This window comes from Euprymna scolopes, chromosome 7, assembly GCF_053919585.1.
Source record: "Euprymna scolopes isolate OS-2025 chromosome 7, ASM5391958v1, whole genome shotgun sequence".
Classification (NCBI taxonomy): Eukaryota; Metazoa; Mollusca; class Cephalopoda; order Sepiida; family Sepiolidae; genus Euprymna; species Euprymna scolopes.
Window position 1 is genome coordinate 134,458,928 of NC_136488.1, and position 13,854 is coordinate 134,472,781.

At 36.8% G+C, this 13,854-nt stretch overlaps 1 long non-coding RNA gene across 1 annotated transcript; it reads right to left on the reverse strand.

Annotated features, from left to right (window-relative positions):
- Positions 1–400: 400 nt before the first annotated feature.
- Positions 401–9,892, reverse strand: LOC145279970 (uncharacterized). The gene is made up of 2 exons (XR_013868507.1): positions 9,791–9,892; positions 401–1,960 (listed from the first exon to the last, which is right to left on the reverse strand). It is a non-coding gene; the product is annotated as an uncharacterized LOC145279970 (long non-coding RNA).
- Between the last annotated feature and the right edge of the window lie 3,962 nt (positions 9,893–13,854).

Below are 13,854 nucleotides of genomic sequence, written 5' to 3' on the forward strand. Positions count from 1 at the left end.
CAGATCGTTTTCTATTATGTTTTTAACATATACATATTTTTATAGATCGTATCCAAATAATAGATCATTTTATGATGAAAAACGTTCTATTAAGTACAATTTTCACTTTTCTTTAATTAGTTCACCAGGTATATTCGTCTTGGAATTTTTCATAGTTCTGTTTTATCATCAATTGGCACCTAAAATTATTGGAATTTAACTTAAGTATGTTACCGTATGTGTTGCAACTAATATGAGTTTTATTTCTGTTAATATGATCATTCATATACTTTGAGAGCTCGTTTTACGATTTAAAGAGGTATTTTAAGAGCAAAGGGCGTATATGATTACTGCAATTTTCTTTGGTATGCGTGCATGCATTGCAACCAACGTAGTTTGATTGTGAGAGAATAATATGATGTTTCTGAAGTATCAGAATTTTTATTGCAATAGAAAAATATCAAAATATTTTGGTTTTTATCAAGCATGCTTTCACAGAATATTCAACCGCAGTGTAATTAAGTAAATGTTTCACAGGAATGTTAGTTCTATTATTCTGTAACGTATCATATTTATTTTAAAACAACGTTACATTTTTCACAAGAATATAGTGTATAATACCATACCATGTATGAGACTGCAAAATAATATAGTTTCAATCATATTTGTTTCTGCCTGTGTTTCAACACATGATGTTACATTGCAATGATGCAAATACTTTAAAAGAATGTTTTCCTTTTAGCATCTTTAGCTTAAATTTTTTTGAGGAGGAAGAAACACATGGTTTACAAAAATCTAATTGCTATGCAGTATGTGTTTGAATTTGCTTCAACATAGTGTACCTATGTAAAAAGTAAGTGATATGTACTTTACAAAAATATAATTTTTGCACCATGTTTCTATGCAGCATATTTGATTTCTTTGAAAAAATCAAACAAAAAAAATTAAGAAAAAAATAGTTTCTTTCAAGTATGGCTTCACGTATGTTGTCACATATGATGTTTCCTTCTGAAAGCTACATAACATGCAAAACTATGCTTTCTCTCCAGTATGCTTACGCATATGTTGCAACATATGATCTTTCCTTTTGAAAGAAGAGCCACATATTTCACAAGAATATGGTTTCTCTCCAGTATGTGTTCGGATATGTCGCAACATTGTTTGTTTCCTTGCAAAAGAAGAGCCACATACTTCACAAGAATATGGTTTCTCTCCAGTATGTGTTTGGATATGTCGCAACATTGTTTGTTTCATTGCAAAAGAAGAACCACATTCTTCACACGAATATGGTTTCTCTCCAGTATGTCTTCGCTTATGTTCTAACATATGTTGTTTCTGTGTAAAAGAAGAGCCACATATTTCACAAGAATATGGTTTTTCTCCAGTATGTGTTCGCATATGTTCTACAACATGGTGTTTACTTGTAAAAGAAGAGCCACACATTTCACAAGAATATGGTTTCTCTCCAGAATGTATTCGCATATGTTCCAACAAGTGACCTTTCCTTGTAAAAGAGGAGCCACATACTCCACAAGAATATGGCTTCTCTCCAGTATGTGTTCGCATATGAATAGCCAAATTGTGTTTTCTTGTAAAAATAGAACCACATAATTCACAAGAATATTGATCCTTTCTAGAATTAGATTTATTGCTCATTTTTTAAGACAAAATATTTAAAATTTGATGCTTTTTATTTTTTATATTGTAATTGTATGTGAGGAACAAAATGGCGTATGAATCATTTTTTTTTCAATTTCTTATAGATTAAAAAATGTTTTATCTAATATATCATCATAAAATCTTATCCGACAAAGGAAAGAGATTTGTATAGGTCACAATGCTGAATTCTCTTGGTAATTTGCATAAAAAACTGTTAAACTTTTAAAATATATTTTTGTAAGTCACGTCCAGTCACCAAGAGAATGTAGATCAATTTAAATCCAATGTTTTTCTTGGTTTTCTCGTAGATGATTCTGCAAAACTAAAAACAAAAGAATTTCAAGGTAAGAAATTGATTTTATACATATTCTGCAAAATTAAAACAATTAAAAATTATTTTTAAATGTACTGTCAGAAATAAATCCTTTGACTTGAAGTATTATTTTTTAATTTTTTCATTCAATTTCTTTATAAATTATTAAATACTAAATAATAAACTTATGTGAAAAAACTACTGAATTAAGTCAAATGTTTATAAAATTACCCAAATAAAGCAATTATTATCAGAAATTATTAGGCAGAATTAATAATCACATTATATTAAGGGAAATTATAAATATAAATATGCAAACATTTTTATGCATTCTCGTGATAAATATGATAAAAAAAGATAACTTGACATTTAATAAGCAAAATATTTTCACAAAAAAAATGTTTTAAACTTTTGTGGATTCCTTTACTTTTCAGTTAGATAAAGAAAATCAACCACGGTAATCTGTTAACATATGATTGAATGCAACCTCTCTCCCACAGAAGAGACGTTGCGAGCCTATCCTTGTTTTATCGTTATTTCCATGGCAGGTGCTCGTCTGAACTCCAATCTCTGGTTCCCCTCACCAATCTTTCACGAAAAACACCCGTCTAGCTGAATCCACTGTAAAAAATTTCCCCCACTCTTTATCTGTGCCTAAATCAAAACATGGATTCGATGAACAAAGCTTCTTTCTTAGAACTGCACGCCTGTGGAACTCTGTTCCGTCTGCCTGTTTCCCACCTGACTACAACTTTGATGTCTTCAAGTCCAACGTTAACAAATTCCTAATGAACCGCCCTCTTAAGTAAATACTTCATTAAATCTCCACACTAACGTACTGTACTTGCAATAACCCTTATCCCTGAGTGGCTTCTGGGCCTTGATAAGTGGTGACCACCATGTAAAAAAATGATCTTTGACAAGCCTTTGTGGAAGTATAATCAATCGAATAGTAAATGTAACAGGTATTTTACATCTAAATAAACAACTAATTTAAAACAAATTGATATTTTAAAGATGGAATTTATAATTTAGATATTAGCCATGTCTTCATATAATAAACATGATAAAAACATAGATTTATATTTAATAAGAAAAATATTTTTACAGAATAAATATTTTAAAGCTTCATAAATCAATTTGTTTTGCAGTGAGAAAGGAAAATAAACCAAGAAAATTTGTTAAAATATAATTAAATGCAAATAATGAAAATCTTAGACAAGCATTTGTGGAATTATAATCAGACGAATACTTTTTTTTAGTAAACATAAGTTATTTCACATCTAAATAAACAAATAAATTAAAACAAATTGATACTCTAAAATGTAATATACAATTTGGATATTAGCCATCAGATTAAAAAATATCAGATGTTTCCACATTTTGTACTTCTTTTATTTTGTTTCAATAATTTGAAATATTGATCAATGCAGAGCAAATCAAATTTATTTCATATCACTTAACAATATAACTGTAATTACCGTATTTATAATGCCAATGTTCTATTCCTCATTGAACATCTGTTATAGTCCATCAACTTTTGGTAAGAAGAGATTCTATCACACCAATCATTGGGGATGTGTCGCATTGACCATCTGCATGTCTACAAGGATAGATGCTTGTTGTTGCTGATCTACACCTATGGCGGTTGATGGCTATCCTTCCAAAATTTGTTCATAACCTAATTACTAAAACAAATTGATACTCTAAAAAATTAATTTGGAAATTAGTCATCAGATCCAAAGTTATTTAATGTTACCATAGTTTTACTTATTTCATGCTGTTTCAATAATATGAAATATTGATCAATGTAGAACAACTAGCAGAATTTTATTTCACGTCACTAAACAATATCACTGTAAACACATCATCATATTTCTCATGCAAATACTCTATCCATCATTCGACATCTAGGTTACAATCAATAAACTCTTGGTAAGTACAAGCAATTCTATCAATGCAATCATTGTAAATGTGTTGCATTGACTGTCTAGGGTTTATACAAAAGCAGGTGCTTGTTGCTGATCTCCACCTACAAAGGTTTAGAGTTATTCTTCCAAACTTTGCTCATAACCAAGTTATTCCTTGAGAAATCGTTCCATGTAGAACATGTTACCTTGGTTCTGTAGAGTTGAATGTAATAATCAAAGAAGAAAGTGCCCGCGTGTGTGTGCATTGTGCGATTATACAACTTACCTTCGGATGGGATCTGAGAGAGAGAGAAATTAAAGATGGCAGCCATGGATTTATAAAGTGTAGTCTCGTGGAATCTCACGAGATCTCATCTTCCATTGCACACTTATGCAAATGGAATGGGGTCAGTTTTCTAATAAAATGCCTGTTGGCAGAGGTGATCGGGAGAACACGTGCTGGTAGTTGAGAGAGAAAGTTGACAGTGACGGATTCTAGCTGAACTTTTCTTATTGTATTTATTTTATTTTGTTTTGCTGTTTACCAGCCCATTTAACTGCAGGTTCTTGGTTAGCTTGATTCAAGAAGTCACTTCACTGATTTCATCAGTCACTATGGTAGTTTTGTGACTGTGCAAGTTTAAGGTTTATATGGTCATGAAATAATTCTCAATTTCAATCAGTCTATTGGCAAAAGTAGAAGTGTCTTTTGTTGGGTTGCTATTCTTTGGAATTCACACATCTCTCTGAATATAAAAGAAGGTACCTTGTCAACCAATTTGTACAGCGTTGGTAGTCGGATTGATCTAATTTCCCAGTTATTCTACAGCATAAATTATTTTGTTGTGTACAACGTTGTAGGATTAGACCTCTTATTTAAATTTATGAGTTTTATGAGAAAATTGTTCCTGACAGCAAATGTTTTTTTTATCTCATTATTTCAGTGCTCATTGAGAGGATAAAGTTTTGTGCAGTGTGACACCGAGGTTGACAAGAGAGCTGACATTTTGTAGTTCACCGTCATTCATGTGATCCTAAGCTTCCTGTTTGCATCATAGTTGTTGAGGTGAAATACTTTCTTTAATTAGTGCTAAGTGCGTTGTTTTTGTAGTAATGTGTCAGAGGATTAAGAGTGCCTGAAAGCCGTTCTTGTGCTTCTATCTGCAAAGATCAACTAAAAGACGAAGCTGCATATTTCATCAAATTCATATTTGTCACAGGTTCTACTTAACAAACGTAGCTTGGATAGTGAATTAGGCTTACTATAGCCATGAACTACAGCGTTTAAAGCAGCCCACCTGTAACAATTGCAGAAAATAAAGAGGAGCAATTGAATCAGAATGTTGTCAAGTACTGATGTCAATGTTGAAAAGAGTAGGCACAATGACAGAACTTTATGTGAATCCAGTTTTCTTAGTCTCAACTTTCCATGCATTTCAATGAATATCTCCCACTTAGCGAACAGTAATTAAATAATCCCAACGATTGTGGTGTTCTTAGTAATTTGGATTACCTTCAGTAGCAGCGTCTCATGCTACAGCATACAATATGTGTATCTTAAGTCAACAAATGCTGATCAAATTATAACTGCTCTTCTATAAGCACACCAAATTGCATGAATGATGTACCTAATTACACAGTTTATTTTTTCAAAATATGAATGAAAGAAAAATGAAAGTTTAAGGTTGGTTTCTTCTTGGAAACGATTCCGAACAATCTACTCTTGTGTATTTAATTGCCCCAACACAAGGAACAACTTAGATACAGGGTTGGTCTATAATGGGATATCAAGCTAACTTCAAAATCACACAGTAGATAAGCATTTTTCCTCTTCTGAAAAAGGACAAAACAGATACTATACTTTTATCCATGTCCGAAGGCCTTTAATCATGTAAATGTAACAAAAACACTATAACATGATAGAACAATAACTTTGGATAATTGATGGTAGGGAGGGCAGAACTTGAGCTGCATTAAATAGTACATTTTCAGAAAAAGTTTTCCTACTTTCATTTTATACATCAATAAGAAAAAATGCTATGCTGACAATAAAAATAGAAAATAAAATTACGAAAAAATTAAATACATGCAGTGTCTTAAATGAGTTTCCAGACATTTTTTATAAGCATTAAACATTGTCATAGACTTTTGAAAATTCAGTATGCTATTGCTATACATCTTATGAGATGACTGACCAATTTTTATTTCAGGTTTAAATGAACAGCTACAGCAGAAATGAGAATACACCATACTAAAGCCTGATTGTCAAAGCTAATGAATTTCAAAAGTGCAATCTGGATATGGAGACACTTTAGAAGAATAATATGCAATAAAATTCGGCTTTAAACATGGAAAAATGTCACAGAAACGTATGGAATGCTTCAGACTATTTTTTAACTATCTTGCATCAGTTTTTAAGTAACATAAGAGATTTAAGTAAGACAGGGATGACGAGAGGAGTGAGAGGAGTAAGAAATTCAGAACACTAGAGTTGATTGACCAAATAAAGAATTTCATGGGTAAGAACCGTCGTGTGTCTGTAGAAACAATAAGTGCACAATTTTATGTCAGTGTGAGAACTGTACACACAATTATTCGCAAGGAACTGAAGATGCAGAAGATTTTCATGAAGTTTGTCTCAAAGGTGCAGTCCACAACCCCATCCTTGTCACAGACTATTTGACCAAGATGAGCATCGAGACAGTTCCTCACCCTCCATATAGTTCAGACCGTGCTCTCTGTGACTTTTGGTTATTCCCTAAGCTCAAGGAAAACCTTAAAGGGTGTTGTTATGAGACAATTGAGGAAATGAAAAAGGCTATGACAAGGGTCATTGACATGTTCACACAAGAGAACTTCAATGTGGTCTTCCAGAAGTTGTTGGAATAGTATAAATGTATTGCAGCTAGAGGAGATTTCTTCCAAGGGGACTGAAGTTTCATCTGTGTAAAATAAAAGTGCCCACACGAAAAAAGTTTGGAAACGTATTGAAGGCATCTTGTATATTATCTTTTGAACATTGTTCAACATGCAATTAGTTTGCAATTCTCAATTTTTTAGATGATGTGAATGCTTGTGTTATGTTGATTAATCAGACTATTATTCTCATCTTTGGTGTTATTAGCACAACGTTCCAGTCACTGCAACCTTCAACCTTCTTCGAGTGTTGAAAACATGCTTCTTTTTTCTGCTAAAGAAAGGGGGGTTGGCTCTGCATTACAAGAATTCGAACCGTGGGTTTGAGAGTGGGTCCGTAAATCATAAAGAAGGTTCAATCTTCAGGGATGACTAACATATTTTTTAAAGGCTTAACAATTAGCATAGATATCCCGAAAAATTGAGTCATAGGAAAGCCTTTGAAAAATATCTTAGTGACCCCTGAAGATTTAACCGTCTTTATGATCTATGAACCCACCCTGAAACCCATGGTTCAAATTCTTGTAATGCAGAGCCAACCCTCTTTTCCTTAGTAGAAAAAAAGAAGCATGTTTTTAACACCCAAAGAAGGTTGCAGGTTGCAGCAACTGGAACGTTGTACTAATAACACCCAAGATGAGAGAATAATAGTCCGATTAATTAACATAGCACAAGCATCCAATTAGTTTATTTCATGATTAAGAAGAAAAAAAAAAACATGCTTTATTTTTTGCATATTAATCCAAAGAGCAGAATGTTGTTCAAAACGTGGGGATATGGATCAAGATCCTAGTTCGACATTGATTCATAATTTTAAGTATGGCAATCAAGACTCTCATCTTTTCTTTTCTTTTTAACTTTGGGTCACCACTTATTAAGGCACAAAAGCAATTTGAAGATTATGATTAATCATTGTATTCATAAATCCTTTGATTTTGTGAAAGTTGAATGTGGCAAAAGTCTGTGTTTTGTCTATACATTCTGTTTCAGTTAAAAAAATTGATAATGCTGAACATGTTAAATCTTTCAGCTTGTCTTTAGCTGATGTATCAACGTTGATGGATTCAAAATGGCCGATATTAATTATTCTGCATGGTTTCAAAAGTGGTTTGAAGCTTGGCAATTACAGTGGTGACAGCGTTCTGTTTTTTTTTTTTCGACACTTCAGATTTCATGTTTGGAAAATATAACCGAAGGCTTCCAATTGAAAGAGAAAAAAAGCTCAAGTAAACAGAAGACTTGAAGATCCAAGAGATCTACACAAAACTAACTAAAATAACAATTAATTAACCAGCAAAAAGATGAAAATGATGAATCAAAAACTATTTTCAAATATCAAAATATTATGTTTTAACTGTATCAAATTCAACTTCAATCATCACCAACGCTCACAATAGTAACACAATAACCTCGTGACTGTAAATGACACTGTCCCCTCCTCTCACTCAAGCTTGCTTTTTATGCAGTTTTTCATCCTGTCCCATTTGTATGTGTGCCCTCTGTTTTCACATGATCTTACGAGATCACAGTTTATAAAACACCAGGCGCCATCTTTTTTTCTTTTCCCACCCAACACTTCCCTGTGGCAAGTCCACCCCTCTTCCATCACGCCACCACTTGCACGCACATCTACACAATGCACAAATACGTGGACGCTTGCTACTCTGGTGAGTATTACATTAACTTTAAAAAATCTAAATAGGTCATGTTGCTGACACAAAAAAAAGGAGGGGTACTTATGCAGGATACGACCGCATCATTTTTAGATATGATTTTTAAGTTATACTCAATTGTTTAAGTATATTTAGTTTATTAAATTCTTAGGGAAAAATATAGAATAGTTTTCAAAATACACCCCCTGCTACCACGTTAAGGATGGGTTTCTAAATAATAAGTTATTACTTCAGCACAGCCTGTATTTTGCATAAATACCTAGAAAACTAATTTTCGCAGGTTTGAAGGCAAATGTAAATAATTAAAAAATGTACAAAAATAAATCAATATTAACTGCTCTCCCACTTTGGGGAGGGGGGTACCAAAGCCAAAAATAAAGAAAAGATAAATTGTTTTGTAAAATTAAAAGTAAAATAAAATCTAGATTTACTAATGCTTAAACAATATTTTGATATAAATGAGGTAAATTCTCTGAAAATTATGTAATATCTTTATTTTTGTTTGATGTTGTGAGTAAAAGCGAGATGGCAGGGGTAAACTGAATCACTTTACATTTCCAAAACATTATGTACATATTTTGGGCCAATATAGTTAAACTTAAGGTACTTGTACAGTTTAATCAAAACATTAAAAAATGAAAATATCGAAAAAAAAAAAAAAAGGTTATATTTTACGTATCCGTTTTGAACTGAAGATCTCAAAAAAAAATTCATTTAATTTGATTGAGTAGGTTTTTTTTTTTTTTTTTTTTTTTACAACGGAAAAACACGTTTTGATGACAGCACGTTAAAGGCAGAAATCTTGGATTTTTAAAAAAATTTGTTTGGAGTTTAGAACATGCCACAGGGAGATAACTCCAGTTAAAGTGCCGACACTCCCTCCCCATCTTTAATACTAGCTTTTCTTCCTAAAAGTCGAACCTTTTCCTCGGCATCATAACAAATTGTTTTTTCGCTGTAAAACAACAACTACTTGATGAAATAAAATGAAATTTTTTTTCGGCGAACTTCATTCCATAACGGATACGTACAATTTAAACTTTTTTCGATGTTTTCATTTTTTAATGTCTTGGTTAAAATGTACAAGTACCAAACTCAAGGTACGTAATAACAAACCTACTTATTTGCAACGGTTTCCAATGTTAAAATCCTCCCCAGGACACTCGTAAACAAAACAAAAACAAAAGGCTATTTTTAAAAAATCGATTGTATAAAGTTACCGCTCTTCGTTTACAGGCAAACTTATCTATACCAAAAACAACGGAAATTATAAGCGTTCGGACGAGCCCTCGCAGAGAAAAAATAGCACATAAAAGCAATTAAGTTCAAACAATACTTACCTTTTGTTTGACAAATTGCTTTCAAGAAAGAAGCTGTTATAATATATGTTAATTAAAACCAGACGATTTTTTGACTGTTGGCAGTTTAAATTTAAGATGGCGACCGGAAAAGCAAGTTCGCAGAAAATTAAAGCCGAGCTAATTTAAATCGGCTCTTTGTAGCATATAACGTAAAAATGTTATTTTATTTGTTGCAATAGTTTCATAGTTTAATAGAATAAAACAAAATATGATAGGTTCGATGGGTAAAAAGGGGTATGTGCTGACTAATTGGCAGATTTGCCGTTAGGTGTACAAATAACCTCGAACCCTAATATCAGAAAAAGGGACACGTTGTGTCGGCACCGCCGGCACCGGTATATAGTGCTTAATGTAAACAAACGTTTCTTTATATTTACGTGATTATTGAAAATGCAATCCTATGATTAAAATTTAATTTAAATTAACCACGTTGTTTAACAAAAAAAAAAAAAAGAAATGTGGTTAGAAGTTAGAAAGACAAGTCTTACCGTGGTGCTCCACTGCTCCAGCGAGTGAGTTCAGGCGAAGAAAGGCAGCCAGCATTTTTATTTCGTCCGTTCTTGCGTAATCTCGTGTGTGCATGAAGATGGAAACTATAAAACGATGTTCATTTCTCAGTGCTGGGAGATTATTCCCGATCGGGCAGGAGAGAAGGCAACGAGAGTGGAGACAGAGGACTCTTGACCATTCCGTTTGTGTATTTGAGGTGACCCCCCCCCTATTATACTTCAAGCTATTTCAGCGATGGCCAACGCAGGCTTAAGCAACATGATTAAGCCTTTTAATGGCGACGGTGATGTGGTGGCGTGGCTTAAAAAAGTGGACCTTGTAGCAAGGATTCAGAGGCTGGATGATGTGGCTGCAGTAATACCACTGTTTCTAGAAGGGGACGCACTGGCCCTCTATTTGGAGCTCAGTGAGTGGGAACAGGGTGACGCGGACGCCATCAAGGGTCGACTGATCAAAGCTTTTGCAGAGGGGCCTTTCGAGGCCTTTAATAAGTTGAAAGAGAAGAGATGGACTGGTGAATCTGTTGATGTCTACGTGAATGAGATAAGGAGATTGGTTGAGTTGTCGGGCATCAGGGAACACGCCACGAGTCACGTAGTCAAAATGACTTTCGTTACCGGGTTCCCGGAAGAGATATCGAAAAGGTTGCAGCAGGTCCCAGGAGTGGAGACGCTGGATGTGAGTGAGCTGCTGAAAACTGCATAAATCTTGGTGAGCACCCAGCCCACGGAGCCTGGAGGAACGACAGCAATGGTACAACAGGATGTGGGACGGGAATCTGCCAAACCCGGGGATGGCATGCTTCGAATGCGGGGGACCACACATGAGAAGAGACTGCAGGAAGTTCTTGCAACGGACAGTGTGTTACAAATGCAATCGGAGAGGCCATTTAGTGGTAAAATGCACGAGTTCGGGAAACTGGCAAGGGGAGGCCGACGCGCCAGAGGCCGCCCTGATTCGAGATGCCCAAACAAAAGATTGCCCAAACAAAAGATTGCGGTGGAAGGACGGGAAGTTATGGCCCTGATTGACACTGGCTGCACCACTACCATGGTGCACACTACCCTGGTCGGAAGATGGAAATGGAAGGGTGAAGTAGTAGCATTCGATGGGTCGCGAGTGAAGTGTCGAGGGAGGAAGATCATCACTATTGATGATATTGCTGAACGTCGGATGAGGGTCCATGCAATTGTCACTGATGGCCTGGTGCCTGGCGTCCAAGCCATCATTGGAATGGATGTTATATGCCACCTTGGACGTGTTACCATCACATGTAACAACATGAGGTTCGGACTAGCTGAGTGCACGGTGACGGAGCAAGCCCCCAGAGGGATCAACAAGACCAGGGAGGAAAGAAAATTGTCGATCAAAGATCAGGACTTCTGAGCCGAATTTAACGGAGGGCGGTGGACGGTGGAGTGGGCATGGAAACATCAAGCACCATCGCTGACAAACAGTAGCGTGCTACACAAATTTGCTTAGAGGAGGGGCGAAAAAGGAGTTTGAGCAAGAAGTCGACCGATGGATTGAGGAGGGGATACTGATGCCTTGGACGGAGTACGTGGAGTCGGGCATTTTGCCATTGATGGCCGTTCTGCAAACAACTAAAGGGAAAGTAAGACCGGTCCTGGATTTCCGAGAGCTGAACGGCCATGTTAAGTGCCATACAGGAGGCGACACTGTAGATGTGTGCAGTGAGACCATTAGGGAATGGAGGCAGATGAATGGCGCATCTACGTTGGTAGATCTAAAATCTGCCTATTTGCAACTCCATGTTGCCAAGAAGCTCTGGAAATATCAGTTAGTCAAGTACAAAGGCAAAACCTACTGCCTTATGCGAGTGGGGTTCGGGTTAAATTCGGCACCCAAGATTATGTCAGCTATCCTCAGGAAGATTTTAGAGAAAATGGGAAAGGGAGATGGGGTAGTGAGCTCATACATAGACGACATTCTGGTGAATGAGACTGTGGTAACTGCCAAGGAGGTGGTGGCTCATTTGAAGAGGTTCGGGTTGGTCGCCAAAGTGCTGGAAAAATTAGATGGAGGGGCTGCTTTGGGCCTAAAACTGAAATGAGGTGCGTCAGGCGGCCTAGAGTTCTGCAGGGGAAACGAGATCCCACAACTGAAGCAGGAGCTCAACAGACGTGAACTTTTTTCCACATGCGGAAAGTTGATCGGACATTACTCCGTTGCTAGCTGGCTTAGACCAGCATGCAGCTACATAAAGAGACACGCCGAAGGACGAGAATGGAATGATAAGGTGGGAGAAAGAACGGTCACCATGATGGAAGAGCTCCTGAAAGAAGCAGAAAGGCAAGACCCAGTCCGGGGAACCTGGAACATACTGCAAACATTGGATGGAGTCGTGTGGTGCGATGGGTCGTTTTGGAAATTGGAGGAGTAGTTGCAGAAGATGCAGCCTGGTTGAGGAAAAAGAATGACGTCAGCCACATCAATGTGGCGGAATTAGACGCGACAATAAAAGGAGTCAATCTGGCCTTGAAATGGGGACTACGTGACATCTGTATCAAAACAGACTGCCACAGTGTTTGCTTGGCTAAAGTCTCTCATTTCAAGTGAAAAAAGGATAAAAACGAAAGGGGCTGCGGAGATGTTAGTGAAGCGCAGGCTTGGGGTGCTGGCTAAGCTAAGTTTTGTTTGAAGCTTCGCGTAGACATGGTGGCTTCTGAAAAGAACCGAGCAGATGCTCTCATGAGAGTGAAGAAGAGTTGGCTGTTGCCAAAGAAAGATGTTGTTGCTGCATCGGATCTAGATGATGTTGGCATGCGAGAACTGCACAATTTGCACCATATGGGGGTAGAGAGGACTTGGTACTTAGTGAAAAAAGTCGACCCGAGGATCACCAAGGAGCAAGTGAGGCAAATGGTCAGGACATGCGACAGATGTCAGTCGATTGATCCTGCTCCAAGCATGCATGAAGCTGGCCAATTGGAGGTGAGTGGGACCAGGGAGAGACTGGCGTGCGATGTCACCCATTACAGGGGTTGACTTTACCTGACCATGATTTGCCCTATAGAAGAAGCTACGTGGAGGAACAGGCAATGAAATAGCGGCAATCCTTGATGAGGTGTTTTTGGAGCGAGGCCCCGTGGAAGAGTTGTTAACCAACAACAGGACTGCATTCAAGTCAGTAGCAGTGACAGAAGTACTGAAGAAATGGAAGATCCAACAATTTTTCAGAGCTTCCTACAGACCCAGTGGCAACGGGATCGTGGAGAGAAACCACTGCACCATAAAGGCAGTTGCAGAAAGAGGAGGCACCTCACCTGAACAAGCCGTCTTCTGGTATAACATGTCGCCTAAATTGAGACAAGTACTAGAGACGGTCACGCAAATGTCAACAGTTGCATATTCCTGGAGACATCCCAGGGTGGAGCCGGCAAGCCGAGAAGTAGAGGCCACAGGGACAATTAAACTCGGGGACGAGGTATGGGTGAAGCCACCATGGGCACGCTGCACCGCACAATGGAGTAGATGTCGCGTGACTGGGAGGAACACTAGTAACAACATTG